Here is a 24,546-nt window from a genome sequence, read left to right as displayed (position 1 = left end):
TGGAAAGTTGGATAGAAACCTAGACTCACCTAGATTGTGCTCTGGTCCTGATCTTGCGAGAACAGCTGGGCCTCTGACCTTGGTTATGTCATCGGGGCTTCTTTTATAGAATGGGGGTAATCATGCTGATTCTTTTCTTCTGATGAGCTTAATTAAACTTCAGCCCAGATATAATAGTCAAAGTTCTCTGGAAAGATAAAAAGGCAACAACAGTGGAATGCAGACAAATGAAAGTAATTTAACCCCTTGGGGGATACACAGTTTTCTCTCACCTATTAAAAATTCTGCTTAACGCTTCCATAATTTCTGCATGAAACAAACTATAAATGTAAAGGAACTCCTCTGGTGCTCCAGTGGCTGGGACTCTGAGCTCCCAATGCAGGAGGCCTGGGGTTTGATATCTGGTCAGAGAACTAGATCCCACAGGCAACTAGAAGATCTGCATGCTGCAGCTAGGACCTGGTGCAGCCAAATAAATAAGTATAAATATGAAAAAAAAATTTGAATGTAATATAATGTAAAAGTAAAGGATGATGAAACCTATCATCAGCAGGTTCTAACTAGATGGCGTCCGTCAGTCCTTTGGACCCCTCTGAGATACAGGAACCTTTAGGACTTGGGTAGGTTTTCATCGTTTTTGTCTTTTTTTTGCGGTCTAGGCATTGAGTACTTTGTGCTGGCACCTCACTGCAGGGAGAAAGGATGTTAGCGCAGGGCAGGGTTTATGCAGTTTCTGGGAGGTGGCCGTGCCCTGGAGCAGCATGGTGGGTGGCGGGTTCCTCCAGTGTGGGTCCGAGTCTTGAGAGTCCCCTCCGCGTGTGTGTACAGTGCTGTCTGTGCCTGGCGATGAGCAGGTGACCTCGGGGACAGGGCGGTGGCCCCAGGACTCCACATGCGGGTCTTAATCGGGGAACCGTTGCTTGAGAGGAATTACAACCGGCTTCCCTGGTGTCTCGGACGGTAAAGAATCTGTCCGCAATGCGGGAGACCCCGGTTCGATTCCTGGGTCAAGAAGATCCCCTGGAGGAGGGATAGGCTACCTACTCCAGTATTGGGCCTGGGAAATCCCATGGGCAGAGGAGCCAGGCGGGCCACAGTCCTTGGGGTTGCAAAGAGTCGGATACGACTGAGCGACTAACACTTTTCTGTTGAAAAGTGCAGGCGTTGAGCTGCAGGGAGGGCTGAAGAGGGGGTCACCCGGGGCTCCAGGGCTTTGCCGGGTGGGGGAAATGCGGGTTGACGTGTAGGGAAAAAGCCAGCATTGTGAGGAGCCGGCCCGGCGGCTGCTGCGGGAGGCCCACGGCTGGAATGTGGGCCGCTCGGAGAGGTGCGCTGTGTTTACCCTGGCAGCCGCCTGGCAGAGCTGTGCTGAGCCCGGGCCTTGGGACTTCCCGGTATGAAAGGATGCTTCACCCCTGCGCAGGGTTCCTCATCGACCTCCGGGCCTCTGAGGTTCATCTGTTTAGACTTGGGGCCCGACGGAGACACTGTGTCTTTGTGGACGGCTGCCGTGGCCGAGAGAGGCTGATTCTTTTCAATTTCATTTTATTTTTCTGAAATCTCTGGCTACTGCCCCAGGATTGGGCCAAGGTTTTGTGGTCGCCATGGCAACGGCGCCTTCTCCTACCTGAGAAGGATTCCTTTTTCTCAGGAGGCCTGCGGTGCCTGCAATCCCCACCCCCAGCCCAGGTCGCTGTGGTTGCAGGCGGTCATTTCTGGAACGTTGCGGGTGGGGTGTGCCGCGGTGCCGGTGGACAGTGTCCTTCCTGTCGCTGCTCGCTGTCCCCTGCCCAGGTCCAAGCTGAACGCAGTCTTTGTGAATTTTGCAAAATGAGACTCTGGCAGTTTACCTCCCTGCTTTTTACATCTGTCCTTTTCCAGTTTAAGTCAGTAAACTCTGAAGCAGCGTGGCACAGGGCTTAGTGTATGTGCCACCCAAGGGGGCGCTGGCATAGCGGTTAGGCTCAGGCTTCCAGAGTCAGGGTTTTGTGCTTGGATTGCAGCTTCAACGTTTTCACTAAGTAGATGCCCTCAAGTAAGGTTCTGAAAAGACCCTGATGCGGGGAAAGTTTGAGGGCAGGAGAAGGAGGTGACAGAGGATGAGATGGTTGGATGGCATCATCATCTCAATGGACATGAGTTTGAGCAAAGTCCGGAGGATAGTGAAGGACAGGGAAGCCTGGCGTGCTGCAGTCCATGGGGTTGCCAAGAGTCGGACAGGACTGAGCGAGTGACCAACAACAAAATGTTCTGAGTCCTCTGTTTTCTTACCTCTAAAATGGGGATAATAATTGTACTTTCCTCACAGGGCTTCAGCGAAGATCAATTGGGATTGTGTGTGCAAAGGTTTTGGCACAGTGTCTGGACTGCAGTAAGAAATAAGCTCTCCATTGTTATTATTATGTGTTAGAAGCTGTGCTAGGTCTTTCAGGCTGAAACAACACAAAGGCAGCCGGTAGAAACAGGTACCTTCGGCCACACGCCTTGCCTGACCGAGTCTCGGGGCGGCCATACACATACATACCTGGATCCATCCACACTTGCCTTGGTTTCTAACCCGTTTCTAGTAGCTGGATCATCAGTTGCTCTTCCTCTGTTTATTGATGGAAAAAAAAAAGCACAACCTGAAAGTTGAGAGTTATGTTTTATTCGGTGGACAACTCTGAGGACTTAAGCCTGGGACGTGGCATCTCAGATAACACTGAGAATCTCTTCCAAGAGGAAGAGGGGCGGGAGGGGGGTGGTGACGGGAAGTCAGGATATATAGGCCTTTTTGCAAAAACACCAAGCGGTCAGAACATCAAAAGATTGCTTTTAATTAAAGAAAACCAGATATCTCAAGTTAAGGAATTGAGCGCTTTTCTATGAATATGGGAAGACCTGAGAGTCTGGGCCGGCTGAAGTCATTCCTTTGGCACGCACCTCAGCTGTCAGGGCCAGTACCCCCAGTGTCCTCAGGGCTCACTGTCAGGGGCGGCTGCAGCGGCTGCTGCTGGATGGGCTTGACAGCGGGCAGCCCGTTTGTCTCGTCCTGAGTTCCCTCAGGGCTTACCATCAGGGAGGCTGTAATGTAATGGCCTGATGGCTGCAACATCCTTTGTTTACTGGCGTGGCGGGCAGTATTTCAGTTCTCCTGTTCTTGGAGTCTAGCGTCTACATGCATCCATCCTGGCTGCCCCTGACCTTAGGGAACTGTGGCTCTTTCCAGGATCCATCCCACACCTTTTTGTTTTCTTTTTCTGATTCAGATTCACTGTTGGCAAGAGAGGCCTCCACAGCTGAGTTTCTCTTGCTCGTGCAGTTGGACTTACCTCTAAATAAGGCTCTTGCTTTGGGCGGATGTGGCCAGCTCAGCACCTCTCGGCACAAGTCTTGTTGACTTTCTCTCATTGCACCACCTGTTCCCAGAGGGCATGACAGAGGCCCTCACACCGGTGCGTCTGCTGTCTCAGCGCAGAGCCACCCAGCTCAGGAGCTGCCCCATTCCCACCTGGACACTGAGCTCATCCCAGACCAAGGCAAACCCGTCTTGGACCTAGGTCCTGGCTCCTTCTTGTGCAATGCCGTTTCTCATGCAGTTTGTGGGCATTTACAGCGCTCCCATCCTTCCCCACACAAAAGGCTGCCTTCGATTCAACCTGGGTGAGAACCAGATCTCATTTGACAGACACCTGATGGACTGGGTAGGGAGATGGAGCCAAACCCAGCAGCAGAAACACAGTCCTCTACTAAGCCCCAAAGTTCATGCAAATAGCAGTACAACAATCTGCTATCATTTATACTCTAGTATCTTATATAGTGAAGTCATTCAGTTGTGTCTGACTCTTTGCGACCCGTGCACTGTATCCTACTAGGCTCCTCCATCCATGGGATTGTCCAGGCAAGAATACTGGAGTGGGTTGCCATTTCCTTCTCCATGGGATCTTCCCCACTCAGGGATCAAACCCGGGTCTCCTGCATTTCAGGCAGACTGAGCCAGAGGGTCTTTGTTGCTGCATGGGCTTTTCTCTAGTTGCAATGAGTGGGGGCTACTCCCTCGTGGCGGCTTCTCTTGTGAAACGCAGGCTCCAGAGTGAGTGGGCTTCAGTAATTGCTGCAGGTGGGCTCAGCAGTTGCAGCTCCTAGGTTCTAGAGTACAGCCTCAGTAGTTGTGGTCCACAGGCTTAGTTGCTCTGGGGCATGCAGGATCCTCCTGGAGCAGGGATTGAACCCACGTCTCCTGCATTGGCAGGCAGATTCTTTACCACTGAGCCACTCAGCAAATCCTGAAAGATGATGCTGTGAAAGTGCTGCACTCAATATGCCAGCAAATTTGGAAAACTCAGCAGTGGCCACAGGACTGGAAAAGGTCAGTTTTCATTCCAATGTAAAAGAAAGGCAATGCCAAAGAATGCTCAAACTACCGCACAATTGCACTCATCTCACATGCTAGCAAAATAATGCTCGAAATTCTCCAAGCTAGGCTTCAGCAATATGTGAACTCTGAACTTCCTGATTTTCAAGCTGGTTTTAGAAAAGGCAGAGGAACCAGAGATCAAATTGCCAACATCCGCTGGATCATGGAAAAAGCAAGAGAGTTCCAGAAAAACATCTATTTCTGCTTTATTGACTATGTCAAAGCCTTTGACTGTGTGGATCACAATAAACTGTGGAAAATTCTTCAAGAGATGGGCATACCAGACCACCTGACCTGCCTCTTGAGAAATTTGTATGCAGGTCAGGAAGCAACAGTTAGAAGTGGACATGGAACAACAGACTGTTTCCAAATAGGAAAAGGAGTATGTCAAGGCTGTATATTGTCACCCTGCTTATTGAAGTTATATGCAGAGTACATCATGAGAAACGCTGGACTGGAAGAAACACAAGCTGGAATCAAGATTGCTGGGAGAAATATCAATAACCTCAGACAGGCAGATGACACCACCCTTATGGCAGAAAGTGAAGAGGAACTCAAAAGCCTCTTGATGAAAGTGAAAGAGGAGATTGAAAAAGTTGGCTTAAAGCTCAACATTCAGAAAACGAAGATCATGGCATCCGATCCCATCACTTCATGGGATATAGATGGGGAAACAGTGGAAGCAGTGTCAGACTTTATTATTTTGGGCTCCAAAATCACTGCAGATGGTAACTGCAGCCATGAAATTAAAAGATGCTTACTCCTTGGAAGAAAAGTTATGACCAACCTAGATAGCATATTCAAAAGCAGAGACATTACTTTTCCAACAAAGGTTCGTCTAGTCAAGGCTATGCTTTTTCCTGTGGTCATGTATGGATGTGAGAGTTGGACTGTGAAGAAGGCTGAGCGCTGAAGAATTGATGCTTTTGAACTGTGGTGTTGGAGAAGACTCTTGAGAGTCCCTTGGACTCCAAGGAGATCCAACCAGTCCTTTCTGAAGGAGATCAGCCCTGGGATTTCTTTGGAAGGAATGATGCTGAAGCTGAAACTCCAGTCCTTTGGCCACCTCATGCGAAATGTTGACTCATTGGAAAAGACTCTGATGCTGGGAGGGATTGGGGGCAGGAGGAGAAGGGGATGACAGAGGATGAGATGGCTGGATGGCATCACTGACTCGATGGACGTGAGTCTGAGTGAACTCCGGGAGTTGGTGAAGGACAGGAAGGCCTGGCGTGCTGCGATTCATGGGGTTGCAAAGAGTCGGACACGACTGAGCGACTGATCTTGATCTTGATCTTGAGCCAGAGGGCTTCCTAGATGGCGCTAGTGGTAAAGAACCTGCCTGCCAAGGAAGGAGAGTTAATTGATGTGGGTTCAATCCCTCGGTCGGGAAGATTCCCTGGAGGAGAGCATGGCAATCCACTCCAGTATTCTGGCCTGAAGAACCCCACGGGCAGAGGAGCTTGGCAAGCTACAGTCCATAGGGTCGGAAAGAGTCAGATATGACTGAAGCAACTTAGCACGCATGTATACCTTATATAGATCTATGTTTAGAAATTAGGTGAGCCGCTAGTCACGTGTAGCTATTAAGTGCTTGAAATGTGGCTGGTCTGAAGAGTGCTTTACATATAAAATATGCACTGTATCCTGAAGACAGTACAAAAAGGAAGTGATATAATTAATATTTTCATATTGACTACACATTGAGATAATATTTTGGATATATTGGGTTAAATAAAATATATTGTTGAATTAACTTCACCTGTTTCTTTTTACTTTTTTTAATATGCCTGATGGAAAAATTCAAATTACAAGTGTCTCCCATGTGTGACTTACATTAGTTTCCTACTGGGCAGAGCTGTTCTAGATTGTTGCTTCTCTGCAATAAGTTAAGGATTAAGGAAAATATATTTCACTCTAGGTATTTGAGTCAGAGAGGGATTTGACACAGGGAATTAGGAGCTTACAAAGCTAAGACTGGAGGAATAAAAATCAACAGCAGGGAAGTGGATGTGGGGGATGGGTTTTCTTGGTTTTCAGATTTATTGCCGACTTTCAGAGAATCAGGGGGTACTGCTTAGGGCAAAGACCAGAAAGCTGCAAGAAAATGCTAACGGTCCCAGCTGCCCCACAACACCCAGGTAGGTGGTTGCTAAGAGCTTCACTGGTTTCTGCAAAAACTCACATCTGACAAAACCCATGTGTCCACTCTGGAGAAAGGAGACTAGGTCCTCTTGCCTCCCTTCTGCCTCCCAAATCTCATACAAACACACGTTGTTGGCAGAATTCACATTGCATCCAGGAGCCCATATGCCATGGAGTTCCCAACCTCCCAACCCTGTAATACACCAGAGAACCAGAAAGAAGTGAATACAGATTTCTCAAAATAAACAGACAAAAAACAAAACAGCCTCATTCTCCAAGTGGCACCCTTGACCACCTCTGCACTGAAGTCAGGTGGCCTCCTGAAGGCACTGCCCAGCAACTTCTATGTCGACCTGAGCCAGGACCAAGACCAGCCCTTCCGGGGTGACAGTGAAGAACAGGGAAAATTACTGAGGAAAAACTGCACGTTGTATGTAAGGAATCTTTCCTTTCACACAGCTGAAGAACAAACCTACGAGCTCTTCAGCAAAAGTGGTGGCATAAAGAAAATCATCTTGGGCCTGGATAAAATGAATTTTATCCACAGCATGTGGGTTCTGCTTTGTGCGATACGATTCAAGAGCAGTTGCAGAAAATGCCACGCAGTACATTAATGGAACTTACTTGGTTGATCGATCACTAGCACAGACTGGGATGCAGGCTTTAAGGAGGGCAGGCAGTATGACCGTGGGAGTTCTGGGAGCCAGGAACGAGATGAGTAGCCTTAGGACTATGATGCTGGGAGGGGCGGCTATGGAAAACCAGCCCCAAACCAGTGGGTGGTGAGAACTCCATCATAAAAACTTGCACTCCTTTGGTCTGTTGAATTTGACCTGTGTTACCCAGGATCTGCACGTCTGCCCATTTTTCACCAAGCTTTAATCAATGTCTCTACTGAGCCGGAAGCCCCTTCTTGGTTTTCCTCTGAAAAATTATTAAAGAACAGGATCCAAAAGAAAGAAAAACAGCCTCCTATTCAGCACAATACTTTAGGAGACTCATGTTCGCTGTGTTGGGGTCCAGCATGGTGCCTGGCGCAAAATAGCTGTTCAATAAACATTGAAAAAATTGTGTTTGTGTTACAATTTTGCTATTGTAGATAATGCTGCAATGGACATTCACATGTATAACTCTTCCTATTGTGGTTTTTTTTTTAATTAATTAATTCGGTTTTGGCTGCACTGGGTCTTCATCGCTGCGTGGGGGCCTTTCCCTAGCTGCAGCGAGCAGGGGCTGCCTTCCAGGGTGGCACGCACGCGTCTTCTCTTGCTGTGGAGCACAGGCTCAGTAGACTCGAGGCACGTGGGATCTTCCCAGACCAGGGATTGAACCTGTGTCCCCAGGATTGGCAGGTGAACTGGACAACCAGGGAAGCCCTCTTCCTGCTTTTATTGATGTATTGCTATGATATATTTTCTAAGGATAGACATTCAGGAGTGGCCTTGCTGAGAATTGTTTAGTTTTGTCATTTTGCTTTCCAAAATTTGCACCAATCTAGTGATATACATATTATATGCCCAATAATGCTATAAGGAGGGTGGCTTTTTATGGCAATGTCACCAACCTAGTGTGTTGATATTTTTTGCAGATATTTGCTCTAATTAGGATGTATAATGTGTTGCTAATTTTCCTTGGCTTGGATACTGGTGAGACAGGTAGCAAAAAGGTTACGGATGGGGCTGACTTGGATGCAGGTCAAGATTTCTCTCATCATTGAAAGCCTCTAGCTGCCAAGAACTTAGCCCAATTTAAGTCTTTCCCACTGTTTTATGTGTCCTCCCTTTAAGATTAACTAAAAAAAAGTGGCAAACTTTGAATCATTGAATTCTTCCCTTCTCCCCGTGAGAGTTAAGGATAATTACACAGACACTTAATGTTTGTCTCAGAGAAGGAAATATTAAATGGTACTAGCTAAATGAGCCTTTTATTTTCTTTCCTGCATCTTGCTGTGTTTCATGATGGAGACCCACATGGTGATGGCTTATGTGTTTATGAATTACATTCTAAGAACAAATACACTCCTTATTTCTCAGTAAGGGGAAGATGATCTGAAAGATACAAAGATGATACAGAATTGGACCAGAGAAGGGTTTGGGGTTCCTTACTGGTAAAGGGAGATAAGTAACAGATGATATCTCATAGGGTTATCTGGTGGATCAAACAATTTAATCCACAGAAAGTGTTTTCAGTGTGCCTGACACACAGCAAGTGCTGGGTAGGTGGTGCCTGTTTTTGGAACATGTGAGGCAATGCATGTTCCTTAGCCTGAGCCCTAATCCTTTCAGCCCTTTTGCATCTTTTTTTTTTTTTTTATAAAGTCAGTAGCCAAATGAAGAGCCTGTTGGCCCTTAGCTGGGAAGTGCAATTATCTGTAAAAGACCTGTGGCCGTTTTAGGATTTATGAGCAGTAACACATGTGCAAGGTGCCTAGAATTACAATGTGTTGAGTCAAAGAATGGCTGAGCTGGCAAGAGTTTTTGACACCTTTTGTGAAATCATTTTATAGTTGAAGTAACGGAGGCCCATGAAAGTGAAGTGAAAGACCCAGGATATTTTAGCCAGTCAAGAGCAGACCTCAGAGTAGGAGCTCAGTGTTCAGATGTGCAGACAGTAGCTTGCCTGTTCCTCGAGGGCACCATACCCAACACGAGGCCAATGACACAAGTGTGAGCCAGTGCGGGGTGGAGAAGGGACGTTGTCCCTGGCATTTTCCTTCCCCCAGATGGGGGGAGAGGCTGTTTGCTACCGATCCAGTTTCCTTGAAACAGTGATTCCCAGTTTAAAAAAAAAAAATATTGAACTATAATTGATTTATAATGTTTTAGGTGTACAGCAGACTGATTCAGTTATACATACATATTTTTTTCAGATTTTTTTCCATTATAGGTTATTACAAGATATTGAATATAGTTCTCTGTGCTACACAGTAGAACTTTGTTTTCTATCTGTTATGTAAGTGTGTATCTGTTAATCGTAAATTCTCAACTTATTCCTCTTCCCTCTGCCCCTCTTTGGTAATCGTAAGTTTGTGTCCCATGTCTGTGAATGTATCTCTGTTTGTAAATAAGCCCATGTGTGTCATATTTCAGACCCCACATACAAGTGATACCAGAGGATATTTGTCTCTTTCTGTTGGATCCACTTAGTATGATAGTCTCTAGGTCCATCCCTATTGCTGTGCATGGCATTGTTTAATTGTCTTTATGGCTGAGTAGTATTCCATTGTACAAATATGCCACATCTTCTTTATCTATTTATCTGTCAGTGGACATTCAGGCTGCCTCCACATGTTAGCTACTGTAAATAGTGCTTCTCTGAAAATTAGGGTCACGTATCTTTTTGATTTAGAGTTTTCATCTTTTTCTTTTTTGGATATATGCCCAGGAGTGGAATTACTGAATTGTACGGTAACTCTATTTTTATTTTTTAATTTTATTTACCCATTTACTTATTTATTTATTTTTATTATTTTGGCTCCTCTGGGTCTTCATGGCTGTGCATGGGCCTTCTCTGGTCGCAGTGAGAGGGGCTGCTCCTGGCTGGGGTGCTGGGCTCCTCCTGTTACGGGGTGCAGGCTCCAGGATGCACAGGCTCAGCAGTCATGGTGCACGGGCTGCTGCCTCTCGGCATGTGCAATCTTCCCAGGGCAGGGATCAAACCCATGTCCCTGGCGTGGGTGGGTGGATTCTTAACCACTGGACCACCTACGAAGTTCTTTTTTAATTTTATTAAAATAATTTTTTTTTTTTATCACATCATGCTGCTTGTGGGATCTTAGTTCCCTCACCAGCAACTGAATCCCTGACCCCTGCAGTGAAAGCTTGGTGTCCTAACCACTGCACTACCAGAGAATTCCCTATTTTTATTTTCTTTTTTTAAGGAGTAGAGATTCCCAATCTTTTTGAGAGTGAGGAATACTTTCTATTAATAACATCAATAAGTTTCAGTCCCCCACTTCCAGGATGATACAGATTCTGCAGACTATGTATAGATATCCAATGTTAGAGAAAATGTAAAATAATACCAGCTACTGTATACAGACCAGCACTTTATAAAGGAGATGCTTATGCATTCAAAAAGCAGTTGTACCTATATTATTAATTCAGACTTCAAATAATGTCTGGCTGGCATTTAGATTCATGAACAGTTTGCAATAACTCATCACTTTGCTAGATGCCTTTCATGTCCACTGCCATTGGGGGAGGGGGTTGTTGCTGTTTTCCCTTATTTTCTGAGCATTCCAAAAGGAAGATGCTAATACAGAGATAATACAATAAAAATAAAAAGGATCAGCAGGCTAAATCCCTCTGGTCCTCTCTCTGAAATGGTCCAAGGAGAAGCTCTCAGCCAAAAGGAATGAGGATTAAGTAGCTAAAACACACACACAAAGCTCTTTCTTGTTCTTTCATATAAATGCAATGGTAAATCGATATCCAGTTGGGAATGCTGGCTCCGATAGTCTGAAAGCCAGAGTATTTGGGGGCAGTTAGGGTTCATTAACTGCAGTCAAAAACACAGAGTGACAGTCAAAGCTGAAGCTTAGGCAGCCAGACTTGTGTGTTTTCTAAGGTTGGATAATATGCATATGACAGAAGGAATTCAAACGACAGAGTCCTGCCTACCCCACGGCAGAGCTGGGAAACGTGGGGAGAGAAGGAGTTCCCAGCAGAAGGTTCTGAAGGGCAGGGACCTCTTTGGAGCAGTTTTGGGGCAGATCTGGGCAGATGCAGAGGCACATGGGGCAGACGGGGAGCCCCAGTGCTGCTGGTTCCTGAGTCTTCGTGGCTGCATTCTGAGAGAAGCTGGGGGGAGAGACTTCTGGAAACAGTGGCGTGGGCATCGGTGGCTCCTTTCTATGAAATGTGCATAAAACTGGAAAAATTGTCCAGAACTATTTCAAAGCACTGTAAATTGACCGAAAGCACACGACAAATTGAAAAGCTTTTACTCTTGAAAACCTGCTGGAGTTTTGGGGGAGCACAGCAGGAGACTGTGGGCTCCTGGCCCGGGGCTCCTGTGGTCCTTCTGCCAGCCAGACTGGCCAGAGCACTGTGCTTTTCAAAGTGCGGGGCCAGCCATGAAACGGGCAATTTTCTTGCAGGAAGGACAGACTCCATTTGGTGTCCGTGTGCGTGCGTGTGTGTGTGTGTGTGTGTGTGTGTGTGTGTGTGTATGTGAGCATGTGTGTGAACCTGTTTTTGCTGGTTGAAAGTGGAGGACTTTAATGGGAATGAATGAGGAAAACCTGAGATTTTGCCAACCCCAAATTGAGCTCTTGGTTGGAGTGAGTGGCAGCCCTGCCAGAGATTTCACTGGGAAGTCCTGGAGATGAAAGAGTGTTACAGAGAAGTTCAGAGACTTCTCCATGTGTTCTTGGACTGGGCCATTATGCAGGCACGGGGGAGATCCAGGAGAGGGAACACTGAACATCAAGGAGAACTGAGATCTGACTGTAATTCCAATTTGTTTCTCAGCCCCACACAGATCTAACTGGTAGAGGGATGGACATGGCCAGCTGACTCCTGGTTCAGCGCTCACCCCACTGCCCCACACACTGGAGGCCCTAGAGAATCTCGAGGCCATGATGCGACACTGGCTGTCAGTTATAGCTGCTTATTGGCTTGGGTTAGCAAGGCTGTGGTCCATGTGATGAGATCAGTTAGTTTTCTGTGATTGTGGTTTTCAGTCTGTTTGCCCTCTGATGGAGAAGGATAAGAGGCTTATAGAAGGTTCCTGATGGGAGAGACTGACTAAGGGGGAAACTGGGTCTTGTTCTGATGGGAGAGGCCATGCTCAATAAACCTCTAATCAAATTTTCTATTGATGGGCGGGGCTGTGTTCCCTCCCTTCTGTTTGACCTGAGGCCAAGGTGGAGGTAATGAAGATAATGGCGACCTCCTTCAAAAGGTCCTGTAGGGAAAACCACTAAACCATTCAGGTTTGACCTGAATCAAATCCCTTACCATTATACAGTGGAAGTGACAAATAGATTCAAGGGATTAGACCTGATAGACAGAGTGCCCGAAGAACTATGGATGGAGGTTCATGACATTGTACAGAGGCAGTGATCAAGACCATCCCCAAGAAAAAGAAATGCAAAAAGCCAAAATGGTTGTCTGAGGAGGCCTTATAAATAGCTGAGAAAAGAAGAGATGCTAAAGGCAAAGGAGAAAAGGAAAGATATATCCGTCTGAATGCAGAGTTCCAAAGAATAGCAAGGAGAGATAAGAAAGCCTTCCTCAGTGATCATTGCAAAGAAATAGAGGAAAATAATAGAATGGGAAAGGCTAGAGATCTCTTCAAGAAAATTAGAGATCCCAAGGGAACATTTCATGCAAAGATGAGCTCAATAAAGGACAGAAACTGTATGGACCTAACAGAAGCAGAAGATACTAAGAAGAGGTGGCAAGGATACACAGAAGAACTATACAAAAAAGATCTTCACGACCTAGATAGTCACCATGGTGTGATCACTCACCTAGAGCCAGATATCCTGGAATGTGAAGTCAAGTGGGCCTTAGGAAGCATCACTACAAACAGAGCTAGTGGAAGTGATGGAATTCCAGTTGAGCTATTTCAAATCCTAGAAGATGATGCTGTGAAAGTGCTGCACTCAATATGCCAGCAAATTTGGAAAACTCAGCAGTGGCCACAGGACTGGAGAAGGTCAGTTTTCATTCCAATCCCAAGGAAAGGCAAAGCCAAGGAATGCTCAAACTACCGCACAATTGCACTCATCTCACATGCTAGCAAAGTAAAGCTCAAAATTCTCCAAGCCAGAGTTCAACAGTATGTGAACCATGAACTTCCAGATGTTCAAGGTGGATTTAGAAAAGACAGAGGAACCAGAGATCAAATTGCCAACATCTGCTGGATCATAGAAAAAGCAAGAGAGTTCCAAAAAAAAAAAAAAATCTACCTCTGCTTTATTGACTACACCAAAGCCTTTGGCTGTGGGAAATTCTTCAAGAGATGGGAATACCAGACCACCTTACCTGCCTCTTGAGAAATCGGTGTGCAGGTCAAGAAGCAACAGTTAGAACTGGACATGGAACAACAGACTGGTTCCAAATCAGGAAAGGAGTACATCAACGCTGTATACTGTCACCCTGCTTATTGAAGTTATATGCAGAGTAGATCATGAGAAATGCTGAGCTAGATGAAGCACAAGCTGGAATCAAGATTGCTGAGAGAAATATCAATAACCTCAGATACACAGATGACACCACCCTTATGGCAGACAGTGAAGAAGAACTAAAGAGCTTCTTGATGAAAGTGAAAGAGGAGAGTGAAAAAGCTAGCTTAAAATTCAACATCCAGAAAACTAAAATCATGGCATCTGGTCCCATCACTTCACGGCAAATAGATGAGGAAACAATGGAAACTGACAGACTTTATTTTGGGGGGCTCCAAAATCACTGCATATGATGACTGCAGCCATAAAATTAAAAGATGCTTGCTCCCTGGAGGAAAAGCTATGACCAACCAAAACAGCATATTAAAAAGCAGAGATATTACTTTGCCAACAAAAGTCCATCTAGTCAAAGGTATGGTTTTTCCAGTAGTCATGTAAGGATGTGAGAGCTGAACTATAAAGAAAGCTGAGTGCTAAAGAATTGATGATTTTGAACTGTGGTGTTGGAGAAGACTCTTGAGAGTCCCTTGGACTGCAAGGAGATCCAACCAGTCAATCCTAAAAGAAATCATTCCTGAATATTCACTGGAAGGACTGATGCTGAAGCCAAAACTTCAATACTTTGGTCACCTGATGCGAAGGACTGAGTCATTGGAAAAGACCCTGATGCTGGGAAAGATTGAAGGCAGGAGGAGAAGGGGATGACAGAGGATGAGATGGTTGGATGGCTTCACAGACTCAATGGACATAAGTTTGAGTAAGCTTCAGGAGTTGGTGATGGACAGGGCAGCCTGGCATGCTGCAGTCCATGGGGTTGCAAAGAGTTGGACACAACTGAGGGACTGAACTTAACTGATTGTCTTGGGTGCTTTCACAGTGGTGCTGTTGAGTGTGGTAGAAAGAGCAAGCATTTGGGTCAGACAGAATAGCTCTACCTCTTACTGTTTGTGTAAATTTGTATCAATATCTTATTCAATCCTTAGAAAAGTCTGATGAAGTACGCATCAGCACTCTTCCCATGTTCCAGGATGCAGTGATATGCAGAGCCTTTTAATCTGTTAAAAAGATTTTTTTTTTTTTTGGTGATGATTTAACGTGGTAAAGGCTATAAAGTACTTAACACATGATAGGCCCTGAGTAAATACTTTTTTGATTGCTTTTAAAAAAATTGTTATTGCTGAAGATAGGGCTTCCCTGGTGGCTCAGCTGTAAAGAATCTGCTTGCCAGTGCAGGAGATACGGGTTCAATCCCTGGGTTGGGAAGATCCCCTGGAAAAAGAAATGGGAACCCACTCCAGTATTCCTGCCTGGAGAACTCCATGGACAGAGGAGCCTGGAGGGCTACAGTTCATGGGGTCACAAAGAGTTGGACACGACTTAATGACTAAACAAAATTGGCAACTGTTGTAATTGCCGAAGATGCAAAAGAACTATGGCCAGGTTGATAAACCCAGGGAGCTTAACCTGCCAGCTTGTCAGCAAGAAAATCATAAGATGAAAGTATGAATGCTGCAGAAGGTGAAACATCTGCAAGAGCTCTGTATTGATTTTCTATTGCTGCCAGAATAAATAGCCACAAATTTAATGGTTCAGATCAGATCAGATCAGTCGCTCAGTCATGTCCGACTCTTTGCAACCCCATGAATCGCAGCACGCCAGGCCTCCCTGTCCATCACCAACTCCCAGAGTTCACTCAGACTCACGTCCATCGAGTCAGTGATGCCATCCAGCCATCTCATCCTCTGTTGTCCCCTTCTCCTCCTGCCCCCAATCCCTCCCAGCATCAGGGTCTTTTCCAATGAATCAACTCTTCGCATGAGGTGGCCAAAGTACTGGAGTTTCAGCTTTAGCATCATTCCTTCCAAAGAAATCCCAGGGCTGATCTCCTTCAGAATGGACTGGTTGGATCTCCTTGCAGTCCAAGGGACTCTCAAGAGTCTTCTCCAACACCACAGTTCAAAAGCATCAATTCTTTGGCGCTCAGCCTTCTTCACAGTCCAACTCTTATATCCATACGTGACCACAGGAAAAACCATAGCCTTGACTAGATGAACCTTTGTTGGCAAAATAATGTCTCTGCTTGTGAATATGCTATCTAGGTTGGTCACAACCTTCCTTCCAAGGAGTAAGCGTCTTTTAATTTCATGGCTGCAGTCACCATCTATAGTGATTTTGGAGCCCAGAAAAATAAAGTCTGACACTGTTTCCACTGTTTCCCCATCTATTTCCCATGAAGTGATGAGACCGGATGCCATGATCTTCGTTTTCTGAATGTTGGGCTTTAAGCCAACTTTTTCACTCTCCATTTTCACTTTCATCAAGAGGCTTTTGAGTTCCTCTTCACTTTCTGCCATAAGGGTGGTGTCATCTGCATATCTGAGGTTATTGATTTGTTACATGTTTCTGTAGGTGTGGTTCAACGAAGTCCTCTGCTTAGAGCTTCAAAATGATGAAACATGGAGTTAGCAAGCTCCTTTTTGGAAGTTCTGGGTATGAACCCTCTTCTAGGACCATTCAGATTGTTGGCTAAATTAAGTTCCTTGAGGTTGTAGGACTGAAGTCCTTGTGTTGGCTGTCAGCCAGAGGGCTATCTTTACTAGAGATCCTTGCTAGAGGCTGCTGGAATTCCTTTTTGTATTTTCTGTGTGATCCCTATTGCAACTACAGGGGATCAAGTCCCAACCATAGTTAAGAATTTCTCCAACTTCCTCTTCTGCTGCACCTGTCTGATTCATGTGATGAAATAGGCCCACCTGGATAATCCAGGCAAATCTCTGCATTTTAAAGTCTGTTAATCACATCTTCAAAGAACCCCATTCACAAACCCTGGGGATTAGGACATGGAGGGATACATTCTGCCTCCTGCAGCCTCTAGAGTAGAGTAGGCACAGGCAAACTTTTGGGACAGGAAGCCATGCTCTTATGAAACCACGAGCAACTAGACACTAGGGAATGTGACTATGTATATATTGGGTTGGTGAGGTTGTCTCTAGTGGACTCCTGTTGTTGTCCACACATTTCTTTCTTTGGTGGAAATTCCCCTGCTTCATTCTCTGGGGCTTTTAGGGGCTGCCAGGCATAAGATTCACAGGATTCACCCACATGGCCACAGGGATAGACCCATGACCCCAGATGGATCAATTAGGTCATTTCCTCCCAGCATCTGTCTCCAGGGTGGAGACAGACAGGCCCTGGAAATGTCTAGGGAGGAGCCAGAGAATGTCTAAGCCCTAGAGTTCGCTGGGCCAGCCCCGATTCAGTGCTTCCGGGGCCAGCACTGAGACCTACTAAGAATTCTTTCAATACACCCCTTTTGTGGTTTATGTTACTCAGAGTTGGTTTCTGTTGCTTACACCAAAGAATCTTAGCTGATACACATACTTACTATCCCTCCTTACTATGGCTACCACCATTATTATATAAAAGAACATTTTTTTCATGTGTCCTTGGAGACTAATGTCTAGCACAGTTTATAATCTCTGTAATGGAGCCTCTTACCTGTGCTATGTCTTTTTAACACTTGCTTCACGAAACCTGATAAACCTGAAGCAGACATAGAGAAAAGAATTTAATAACACGTGATGCCTTCGAAATCAAGTTATTTACATGAAAGCATCAGCCAGTCAGGCAGAAATCACCACTGCTTTTAACCTTTTATTACCTACCATATATGAATTACAACCACAGCATGTAGTTCTCAATCAAGATGATGGCCTGAGTCATAAAATTTCAAGTACGAAAGGTACTGTTTATTCTAGCAGCGAAGTATGCAGTACAGCCAACCTTCTTATTTTTTTATGATTAAGTGCTTTAACAGGTAAGCCTAAACTACAAGGCACATTCACTCCCGCAGAAGGCCTCATCCCCTGACAATGAAGGGATCAATGAGGTGTTATAGGAGGTGAGAATTAAGATTTGAATTGTGTACAAGCCACCGACAGTTGTATTTCTGTCTTGAGGACTGAAGGCAGTGTTCTGAGTGGCTCACGTTTCTTCACAGGAGCGCTGAAGCAAGCCAGCTCTCCTGTAGCCTTGAGTCAGACCATGATTGTTGACTTTTTCGGCATCTGATCCGGTCATTTGAAAGGCAGCTACTGTGGATGGGCAGGAAAGTGGCCGTTGCTTGGTGCTCCTGGGGGAAGCTTTGATAAGAAGAGTACATTGTTGTTGGATCCTTTCTGAGGAGAGTTACAGCAAAATGAGTTCCACCCAACTTCTCACAAGGTCAGGCATCCAGCGCTCAGGCTGGTTCTCTGTGAAGATTAGGAAACAACGAATATGCCTGCTGAGGTATCTGCGAGGCCCTCCTACTACGTCTCTTCAGACCCCGGGGGCCCGATTTCTCTAAAGAAGAAATGCTGGGAAACAATTCACTCCTGTCTAATTTCTCTCTTCGTCAGCAGAACAATCTCTCAAAGGCAATTCAGTCCACTAATAATAGTAATACAGGCACCATAACTGCCTCCTGTCTTTATGTCACACTGCCTTTCCAGAAGGATGGGATGCTTTGAAGACTCCCTCTTATTCCAGAAGGCGAGGCACCTGAGAATTTCCAGGAGGCTGGGTGCAATTAACCTGATGGTCTTCGATCTTCACAAAACCATCCCCACACACTGATCTTCTCGGAGCTAGTAAATGGGAGTTTTTGATGCTACCTTCTATTGAGAGTTTTTCTTTTCTCTTCCTTCCCTTCCATTTCTCTTTTTTGAGGCTTTTTAAAAAAGAGAAATTTTAGGTTCACAGCTAAATCGAGAGGAGGGTATAGAGATTGCCCCTCACACTTAGCCTCCCCCATTATCACCCTCTCCCATTAGGGTGGAACATTGGTTCCAACTGATGCACTGACATCGACACATCATAATCATCCAGTTAATTAGTTTACCTTAGGGCTCACTCTTGGTGTTGTTCATTCTATAGGTTTGGACAGATGTATACTGACATCATTATGCCATCAGAGTATTTTCACTGCCTTTAAAAAATCCTCTGTGGAGACTTCTTTGGTGCCTAATTGTTAAGAACGCACCTTGCAATGCAGAGGACTAAGATCACACATGCAACTAAGCATCTAAGCCTGTGCACGGCCACTACTGAGCCTGCATGCTGTGGAGCCCATGCCACAACTAGAGATCAGTGAGCTGCCATGAAAATCCCACATGGCGCAACTGAGATCCTGTGTGCCACAACTAAGCTCTGACTCAGCCAGATAAATACTTTTACAAATCCTCTATGCTCCACCTATTCATTGTTCCCTTCCCCTCCAGTCCCTAATCTTTTTACTGTCTCTATAGTTTTGCCTTTTCCAGAATGTCATGTAGTTGGAATTATACGGTATGTAGCCTTTTCAGCTTTTCTTTCCCTTATCAATATGCATTTAAGATTTCTTCATGTCTTTCTTGGCTTGAGAGCTCATTTCTTTCAGCACTAAAATTCCATCATCTAGATGGACCCCATTATCCCTTTACCTACTGAAGGGCATCTTGGTTGCTTCCAAGTTTTGGCAATTATGAATAAAGTAGCTATAAACATCTATGTGCAGATTTCATGCTGATATGTGTTCAACTCCTTTGTGTAAACAGGAAGGACCCCAATTGCTGGACTGTATGCTAAGAGTATGTTTTAGTTTTATAAGAAACCACCAAGAGGTCTTCCAAGACGGCAGGACCGTTTTGCATTCCCACCAGCAATGGGCCAGAGTTCCTGTTGCTCCACATCCTTGCCAGCTTTTGGTGTTTGCAGTGATCCGGATTTTGGCCATTCGCGGTATCTTATTGCTGTTCTGATTGGCAGTTCTCTGAAGACATATGATGTGGCGCACCCTTCCTTCCTTCTTTCATTCCTCCCTCCATCCATCCTTCCCTTTCCTCCTTTTCTTTCTTTTTCTTCTTAATAACATGCTTCCCTGGTGGCTCAGTGGTAAAGAATTCACCTTCAATGCAGGAGACGTGGGTTCAATCCCTGGGTCGAGAAGATCCCCTGGAGAAGGAAATGGCAACCCACTCCAGTATTCTTGCCTGGGAAATTCCATAGACAGAGGAGCCTGGCGGGCTACAGTCCATGGGGTCGCAAAAGCGACGGACATGACTGAGCGACTGAACAACAGTATGCTTATAGCCATCTCCCAAGCTGCTTCTTTCTAAGGTTTTCAAGATGCAGTGGTAATTTTCCAGTCTCGGGGGCTCTCAGCTCTCCTCCGGCAGCCTGGGTAGTGACTCGGCTGCCTCCTGAGCTGTGGATGTATTGTCTTCCTCTGCAGCCAGGAGTCCAGCACTCCATTCTTTTAACACAAAGGCATTGTTATTGACTAGTTTTGAAGTGAAATTTATTTTCCTCCGCCCTCCTAAGCCACAACTTCGACACCTCCTCCTCCTCCTCCTCCTCCTCTTCATAATAGTCTCAGTAGGATGTTCAATTATAGCTGAAAGCTCTACATTTAAGTGACAGATTAAGAGGCTTGGCAGGTTGCTGCTATAATGTTCATTTCACCTGTTGGTTTATTTTTCTAACCTGCAGGCACTGGGCTTCAGGTGAGGCTTCTGACAAAGTGCTGAGTGCAGATGTGTCCTGTGGTCAGCCAGCCCTCTCTGCTGGGTGCTCTCAGCGTGGTCTCTCGCAAAGGTCATCTGGAGGGAGCCTGTCTGCAGGGCACCGCCCACGGCCACGGCACCTTTGATCCAGGTCCCCGTGAGGCCCCTTCAACCCCAAGTGATGGGAGAGCAGGAAGAAGCCCTCCAGACACCCCTGCTCCTGCCTCCAGCCCCTGGCACAAAGCCTGGCACACGGTGGGCGCTGCATAAAGTCTGCAGGATGAAGTGCTCTGAAGCAGTGAGCCTTAAGTGTCTACAATTTGCTTCAGGTGGAGATAAAGGGGAGAACTACAAACTGCCACCCACGCAACACCTCTTGAAATTATAGAAGAAAAATGCCTTTTCTTTTCATGTTGGCTTCCAAAGGAATTGAGTTGGCTGAAAAGTTCTTTTGCGTTTTTCCATAAAGATTGAAGAGAAAACGCCAATGAACTTTTGGGCCAACCCAATACACGTCTAGCCCCACCCACTCTGCCCAGCTTCCTGTTTTCCTCCAAGGACCCTCCTAGGCGTCTCTGACCTCCCTGGGGTCTCACTGTTCTCAGATCACCTCTTCAAGGGGCATTCTCTCTTAACTTGAGGCCAAGGCTTTCCAGGCAACTTTCCTCTATTAAAGGCTTCTTATTAAAGCAAGGCTTCTCCCTTCCAAAGAATGACATTCCAATGGTGGAACTTCAGACGGAACAGCAGTTTCCACCAGGTTTTCAGCATGCTGTCACCTTCCAGATGCGGGAGGTCGCTGCTTCGGATACCTTGAAGCTTTCTGGTAGAGGTACTGGGTAGGGCTGGTGCAGTGGTTGGGCACTGCCGATTTTTTTTTTTAATGTTTGTTGACTTATTTGACTGGGCCAGGTTTTAGTTGTGGCATGTGGGACCTTTAGTTGAGGCATATGGGATCTAGGTCGCTGCCCAGGGATGGAACCTGGGCCCCCTGCATTGGGGGCGTGGAGCTTCTAGTTACTGGACCATCATGGAAGACCCCACTGCTGCTTTTGACTGGGCTTTGTCTCGCCTTGGAGGTTGGGTTGAGGACACCGAGCATCTTCCTGGTGATACCTCTGCCTTCTGCCTCTGCTTCCGAGATCTTTCAGAGCCTGGAGCCCTGTGCTCAGAGAACTCAGTGCAGGCTTGTCCTTCCAGAGCCTTCTCAGGCTGGGGCCTTCCTCAGGGGCTTTCTCTTATGCCAGAGCTGGACCTTACTGTCTGATTAGGGTATCTTTCTTCGGTGTTCCTGGAGGTCTCCGTACTTCAAATGGTATTTGAATTTCCTCTGTGTCTTTTCCTCCTAGTAGCTGCAAGTTCCTCAAGGGCAGGAATAGCTATTCTTATTTACATTCCTACTGTCTCGTACAGCATCCACCTAATTATAAACATGGGCAAAAACTAAGGAGAAAGAGGGAGAGGTAGAGAGAGACACTGAGAGGAGGAGGAGAAACATGGAAGGAGGAGAGGAGGGAAGGCAGGAGGCTGGAGGAAAGAGAAAACCATGGGTCAGGCACCCAGTGCCTGTTCTTTCCAACTAGTCCAACAGCAATTTGCCAACGTGGCTCTAAGAACTGCGTGTGTTGTGTGAGTCACTCAGTTATGACTCTGTGTGGCCCTGTGGACTGTAGCCCGCCAGGCTCCTCTGTCCATGGGCTTCTCCAGGCAAGAATACTGCAGTGGGTAGACATTCCCTTCTTCAGGGGATCCTCCTGACCCAGGGATCAAACTTGGGTCCATCCCACATTGCAGGTAGATTCTTTATCGTCTGAGCTACCAGGGAAGCCTAAGAGAACTGGTATTATATACACACCCTATGGATTTGAGTTGCCATCCAGAGAGTGGGTGATAGTGGGTTCTTTTGCTGGGAGCTGGGGCACATTATTAGAGCTGTGATGCACTCACAGGTCATTAAACTCAAGGTTTTTCCTTCCATCTCGTTGGTGCTAGTAGTTACTGTTAGTAACCACTCTGATCTTAAGCCCCACTTTGAAGTTGGATACTGTGGGTGTTTTACATTTAGCCTTTATCAGCAACCAGTTGGTGTCTTGTAATTGCAAATTATTTGAGCAAGAGGCGAATTGTGTAGCAAGAATCTGAAAAGGTCAGGGGAGCTGTGTCTAAAAAGATGCAGTGGGAGGATTAAGAGCCTTCACTTGAAACATTAATTTTAGACAATCACGAGGCCCCACTTAATTAAACTGGAGGAAATGCGAGTGGTATTCAGTCCTTCTGCAATGAGTAAGCTGGGGTAGCGCTTCCTGGCATGAGTGCTATGAATGTGTGTCTGAATGTGTGTGCATGTGTGTGCAGGGCACATGTGCAGCCAGGGCTAATGTGGGGTGCCACACCCTGGTTGGCCGTAGGGCTGTCAGGTCCAGCATGGATCCTGAGTGGTCAGTGCCCAGGCATGCAAATTATTCAACACAAGAACCTTCTCTGAGCAGGGAGGCTTCAAGGTGTCCTAGAGACAAGGAGGGAACTACAATACCCCCACTTCTGAAGAAAAATGACAACCCACTCCAGTTCTCTTGCCTGGAAAATTCCATGGATGGAGGAACCTGGTAGGCTATAGTCCACGGAGTCGAAAAGAGTTGGACATGACTGAGTGACTGCACTTTCACTTTTCTGAAGAAAAAAGCTTCTCCCCGCCTCCCCACGGCTGAAGCACTGAGCACACAAGCTCAGTGACTGTGTATCCCAAGCCCTCCACGCCTTTCCCAGGGCAGGCCTTTTTTCTCTTCCTCCTTCACCTTCCTCTCCTCTGTCCCTGCCACTCTTTGCCTCCACCTTCTCCTTGCTCCTCTATTTTACACTATTTACCTTTTGCCCCTAAACCCTCTTTTCTCCCAGAGTCATTTGCATCCCTGGGACATGCCACCTTCCCCAAGAAAGTGGAGCACAGCCTTATTGAAGGGCTGATGACACCCCGTCCCACCTACCCACTTCCGCTTGCTGCTGACTCTCCAGGTCAAGGCCTGGCCTCAGGGCCCTGCTCCAACCACCTTCCTCCACATGCTGCTGACTCTCCAAACAACACTTGCCTGGCCCCCCTCCAACCCAGCCCCGTGGAACACAGTGCCCCGTGGAACAGTGCCAGCCTGGTTTCTTTTGTTTCCACGTGCCACTCTGTGCTCCCCATCCTGACATCACCTGTTTAGACTCAAGCAACACACCATCACTTCTTTTTGATTATCCTCATAGCCTGGAAGGTGCTTTGGAAAAAAAAAAAAGATCAGTTTTTTGTTGAGCAGTTGACGCAGATACTGAATTAGCTAATCTTAGGCTGGTCCACTTCCTGCAGGGCTAAGGTAAAGGCTGCAGTAAGCACTGAGCCTCTGAACTGAACTGTCTTTTGGGCAAGTCCATGGGGAAGCTCAGTCAATCCGAAAGGAAATCAATCCTGAATATTCATTGGAAGGACTGATGCTGAAGCTGAAGCTCCAATCCTTTGGCCACCTGATGCGAAGAACTGACTCATTAGAAAAGACCCTGAGGCTGGCAAAGATTGAAGGTGGGAGGTGAAGGGGACGATAGAGATGGTTGGTTGGCTTCACCAACTCGATGGACAGGAGTTTGTGCAAGCTCCAGGAGCTGGTGATGGACAGGGAAGCCTGGCGAGCTGCAATCCATGGGGTCACAAAGAGTTGGACATGACTGAGGGGCTGAACAACAACATGGGGAGGATGAGAATGGGACTGGGGCTCTAGGCTTTGGAGCCAGAAAATTGAGGGTTTAAACTCTGACTCTATCACTGACCAGCTAGGAGACACTGGACAAATGATCCCACCTCTCTGAGCCCCCATTTCCTCATCATTAATGCTACAATCCCCATAATAGCCTCCCGGTTGCTATGGAGAGTAGACGGGCAGATACTGCCAAGTGTTACCGCATGCTATTTTTCTTCTCTCTCCTGATTGCTGTAGACAGGGGACCCCGGTGCCCAGCCCTGCAGCAGCGTCTCTGGACTGCTGCCTCTTTATACCAAGCGGGCACACGTGAGTCCTGGGCAGGGAGGCATCGTGCCCAGGCCCAGCTGGCTGGGGCTGCTCACAGCTGCCCTGGGATACTGGGGAAGTTAAGCTGACACCTCGGGGGTGGATGGCAACCTGCTTGTGCTCAGATTTCAAGTCTAGTCCACCTTATCTGTTTCCTGTGGAGTCCCACCCCAAGGTCATAGGTGCGAGGCCTTGTACCAAGGCCACAGGAGCAGAGCCCAGAAGCAAGGTCATCTCTGGAACTGACTGAGACCCTTTGTGACTATTGCCAGAAGCTCCCCCCCGCCACCCTCAAGAGTCACTGGC

At 46.5% G+C, this 24,546-nt stretch overlaps 1 pseudogene; it reads left to right on the top strand.

The window, feature by feature from the left end:
* The first annotated feature begins 3,560 nt into the window (after positions 1-3,560).
* Positions 3,561-24,324, top strand: LOC100297633 (nuclear cap-binding protein subunit 2-like; annotated as a pseudogene).
* The last annotated feature ends 222 nt before the right edge of the window (positions 24,325-24,546 follow it).

The sequence above is a fragment of the Bos taurus genome, chromosome 12 (assembly GCF_002263795.3).
Source record: "Bos taurus isolate L1 Dominette 01449 registration number 42190680 breed Hereford chromosome 12, ARS-UCD2.0, whole genome shotgun sequence".
In the NCBI taxonomy this organism is placed as follows: domain Eukaryota; kingdom Metazoa; phylum Chordata; class Mammalia; order Artiodactyla; family Bovidae; genus Bos; species Bos taurus.
This window is presented reverse-complemented; position numbering and strand designations above follow the sequence as displayed.